General features: G+C 50.1%; 1 long non-coding RNA gene across 3 annotated transcripts; it reads left to right on the forward strand.

Moving 5' to 3' along the window:
• The first annotated feature begins 529 nt into the window (after positions 1–529).
• On the forward strand, positions 530–4,147 carry LOC134423464 (uncharacterized). Of its 3 annotated transcripts, XR_010029128.1 has the most exons (3): positions 530–728; positions 1,929–2,448; positions 3,579–4,147. It is a non-coding gene; the product is annotated as an uncharacterized LOC134423464 (long non-coding RNA). The 3 variants fall into 3 exon arrangements; XR_010029126.1 differs by having other exon boundaries at positions 530–2,448; XR_010029127.1 differs by lacking the exon at positions 1,929–2,448.
• Positions 4,148–4,664: the final 517 nt, after the last annotated feature.

The raw sequence follows: 4,664 nt of genomic DNA on the forward strand, positions 1-4,664 counted from the left end.
AAGGGAAAGGGAGGAATGTGCCAGAACCTGGCTGAGGAGGGCTGGGACTTGGCAAGGGTGAGAGGAGTACCCCAGAAGTGCCACAGATACTCAGGCTGGATCATGGGATCCTCAGCCTCCTGCAGTGGGAAGGCAAGGCCACTTGTCAAATACGACCTCTTATTTGTGCTAGGAAGAAATATTTCATTGCCTGCAAGGGAAATTCCTGGTGTCAGGGCTTAAAATTTTCATGAAACAGAGTAGCATCTGATCATCAAGATGGGATGTTGCACCCAGCTTTCACCCCATATCTATAAGCTCTTGAGAAGGAAGAAAAAACAATTCAGAAAGGTCTCCTCCCTCTCTCTATCACACACTTGGTATCTCAACACGAAACCTCACCTAAGCAGAGTTAAAATCAAACTCATTCTCTCTACCACAACCCATCTCTGGCAGAAACTAAGCCCTGGGAATGAGAGCTCCAAAAACTGAAAGCAGGAAATCTCCTGGAAATCATTACACAACCCAGGACTGTTGCGACACGTCTGAGGTATAATAAACAAGGTGCTCGACATACCAGCAATACCAATGCTCTGCCCTGCGTCACTGCCACCCACTTGCAGGAGACTTTTGTCTGTCCCCAGACCTCTTCTGAGCCTCAAGAGATCCTGCTGAGATCTCCAGGCTGAGATCCTGCTCCAGTGTTATCCTGGTCACCCAGCCCCAAGCAGCCACCGTCCTGGAGGGAGGTAACAGTCCTGGGAAAGTGGGGTTGCATGGATTTGATGTTGCTGTTTTTCTGGGTGGGACTTCTGAGGTTTCACTGATGCCATTTCTATCTGTAAGCACATAACCACTCTTATTGTGAATGGTAAAGGACCCTTCCCTGCACATCTCCTGTTTTGGGGAGTGCAGAGCCTCATACACAGACTGTAAACCCCTGCATCCCACAGCATCCCTCTCCCTGTGCCCTGATGAGCACCAAAAACTTCTCACCAAGGACAGAGAGGTTACCCCTGCTCCCAGTGCAGCTGCTCTGTATAAACCATGTCCCACAGATTATCATCTGAGGGCAGTATTTTAACCACAAACTATTCTTGTTTACCCGTTATAGAGGCAGCAGGTGCAGGAGGCACTTTGCACTGAGGCATGGGTGTGTAAGTTATGGCCAGGGGGATCAAAGCTCTCAGTGGCACCAAGAGCTGCCATCACTCTCCAGTGTTACCTGGGGATCTCCTGCAGACAACTCCCCGTTTGCCCGTGATTCCCCTCAGCTTTTTAACAAGCCCTTTCCTTAGACATGGCTTCACCTCCTGCTTCTCACTGGCAGGAGCCCTCCAGCCCCAGCCATTCCCAGGTTCAGCAGCCATCAAAGTGCTGCTGATCAAGGCATCCCCCAGGAAGGCTCAGCTCCCCATGTCCCCAGGGAACAGGCAGCTCACAGGCAGGAGCCTGGCAGCTTTGCACTCCTCATTTAGGCACTGCTGCCCCTGAGGATGGGGATGCTGCAAATGCCCCAAATTGAATGTACACCGAGGGAGGGATACACTGGTCCCTGTGCCAGGCTGGAGGGGCAAAGCAGGGCACAGAGAGTCTTTGGCACCCTGGCTCAGGGCTGTTACCCCTTCACTGGAGGAAGGGAGCTTCTGGGGACAGACTGATGGACAGATAAAGAGCACAGTCTGGCAGCCAGCCTCGTGCTGGTCATCCTCACACTCCCTCTTTGCAGCCTGGCAAATTTCTTCCTGGAAATATTTGTAAAATGTAGGCAGCTCTTTTAATAACTGCCACATGGCATGCTTTAAAGAAAACCAAAAACCCCAACAGAGTGTCAATGTCTCCTTCAAGCTAATATCATGCTAATGCTGAGCACAGTGAGTGGTGCAAGAAGGTGGATTTACAGCAGAGGCACGGGGTGGAGCACTGAACTCCCTGGGTTTTGGTCCCAGCCTGCTGCAGCCCTGCCTGTGCTGGAGGAGATTCCTGTGCTCCCATTCCTGCCACACTGTGCCTCAGTTTCCCCAATGAACACAGGAGCAGAGAGGCCGGGAAGCAAGTCCATACCCATGAAGATCTTGTGGAGAGATGAGTGAGGAAAATACACATTATTGATGAATTACTCTGGGATGTCTGTTCCTCTTCTGGATGCAAAGAGTCCAGGAGAGACTGGGACTGTGCTCCTTCAGGATCTGGTGCCTGGTGGTGGGGACAGTGGAGGCTGCAAAAAGCCATCTCAGGGGATGATTCCTCATGCCTGATCTTGGCCAAGGAATGAGTGAGAAGAGATGCTTCGGTCTCCTTTATCAGACTGGAGAAAGGCACAAGCAGCAGGGTCCCAGTCACAGCTTCCCTGGTCCCATTTCTGCTGCTTCTGCCCCAGGGGGATCAGCTCTGCCCGGCACTCACCCAAACCAAGCAGCATCCCTGCCTGCCCTGGAGGAGGAAGGTGAAGGATGTCACTCTGGCCAGGTAACCCCCAGGGGCTTGGAGAATGGAATGAAATGGAATGGAATGGAATGGAATGGAATGGAATGGAATGGAATAGAATAGAATAGAATAGAATAGAATAGAATAGAATAGAATAGAATAGAATAGAATAGAATAGAATAGAATAGAATAGAATAGAATAGAATTATTGGATTAAATCCCCAAATAAGTCCCTCCAGGGAGCAATAAGAAAAAGGCTTAAATACTCTGAATGACCCTCTGCATGGCAGAGAGCTTCTCCCTGCTCTGATCAGCCTCCAACACGAGGTGTCAAGAATCCTGCAGTGCAAACACCTCAGTGCTGTTTCCCTGAGAGTTTTTCCCACCAGGTGCCTCCCTCCACATTATCACACTGGCACGAGCCTCTTCATCCCATGTTTGTTAAAGGCATCCAAACAAGAGGTTGGTGCAGACAGACTCACATCTTCCCTGCTTTTCACATGGTTTTGAGTGCACAGCTCCAGGCTGACTGAGTCTCACTGCCATGATGGCATTCACCAGCACAGGGAGCATTTCCTGTGGGTAACAGAGTGGCTTTGCTTTTGCTGGGCTTGCCAAGATTTGCATGTCTGACAATTCACCCTGGGGAATGCTTGTACACTGATATTTCCAATATTTGGGTACTGTAAAGCAAGCACAGCTGATGTGGAGTCATTAATATGTAATAAATGCAACTGCACCGTGGTGCTTTGACAGCCACAGTTTTTCATAAGAGAATAACTCTTCTGAACACATTTTAAACCCAAACAAGCTTTTTCCTGGCAGCTGACAGAAACTGGGTTTTTAGGAGGTTTCACTGGCACAAAACACTTCAGGTGTGCGTTTGCTGAGGAGCCATTCACCTTTAAACCTTGACACAGGCACGTCATGCAGGGCTCTAGGGGCACAACCAGGGCAGTGGCAGCAGGGTGGGGGATGCAGGTGGGTGAGCTGGGCTGGGGAGGGGTCACCCCACTGCCCCCAAATGGGCTGGTGGTGTTTCACAAAGGGGTCCTGCAGCCATAACCTGCATGGATGGCACTGCCTACCTGCCTGGGATCCAGTGGGATTGTGCTTGGGATGCTGCTGCAAGGGCGGATTTTATTCCTTGGTCGTTTTTTCTTTAATTCCAGAGCCCTGGTTTCAGTCTGTGGGCTGACAGTGGATTTCAGTGCAGACATCAGGCAGCGCAGCTCTTCCCGCATCAGCTCACACCTGCTCTGCAAAGCTGCTCTCCATCCAACACACACAGCCTGTTTGCAAGCTCCGTGTATGTTTGCATAACCTCGGGTCTTTTTGGCCGGAAACCAGGCTTTTGGGAGGATTTCTCAGGCTTTCAAAACCCATCATGGTGCTGGGGCTGTGAGTACGTGTGCTCTAACCACACAACGTGACAGGCAGGAGGAAGGAGCGGTGGCCGCGGGAGGGAAAGATGGGTCCGTCAAAGCTGTGAAAGCAGACTTTCTGGGATCACACCTTGCTTTTTTCCCTCTCCTCAGAGATATTTTCTTTCAAACATCATAAAAATGTATTGGATATTTTTTCAAGGATGCCCAGGAGAGAGAGCAGAAGGAAAGGCAGCCTGCAGCGTGGCTCTGTGGATAACTGATTGCTTTGCTCATTTTGGTCTGACCCAGAACAAATATGTTTCATTTTTCCAATGAGCTGGTAAAAAAAATACAGTCCCCTTATTTCTAGTTTACTTAGAGCTGTTTTTTTTTTCTTTTCTTTTCTTTTTTTTATTCTCTTCTTAATGCAGGGCAATTTCAGAACAAAAAGCCAAAATTGAGACTTGAAAAATCACTTTTCAGGGTTTTCTTATTCTCGTCAATACGATTTTCCCCGTTCAGCCTGATTTCACAAACCATTTACAGTCACCTTGAAACACCTTTTCTTGGCCCTTTCAGTGCCCAGACAGCAGTCACCCTGCCCAGCTGTGGTGCCAGTGCCCCCAGCACCAGCAGCTCCCTCTCAGGATGTGCTGGCAGTGCTGTGCTCCCCTCCGAGCCGGCAGCTCGGCTCGACGCCGTTTCCCCAGCGAAAGACGCTTCAGACTAAAGCTGAGATGTGGTTTGCCAAAATATTTGACAACACGAAATGCTGCTTGGCCGGGTGCCAGAAACCCCATTTGAAATGTGAAATTCAGCATGCTCCAGCCCCAGGAGCCATTCCCACGTAGCCAGGGAGGGCAGTGGCAGCACCCGGGCATGGGGATGGAG

The sequence above is a fragment of the Melospiza melodia genome, chromosome 12 (assembly GCF_035770615.1).
Source record: "Melospiza melodia melodia isolate bMelMel2 chromosome 12, bMelMel2.pri, whole genome shotgun sequence".
NCBI lineage: Eukaryota > Metazoa > Chordata > Aves > Passeriformes > Passerellidae > Melospiza > Melospiza melodia.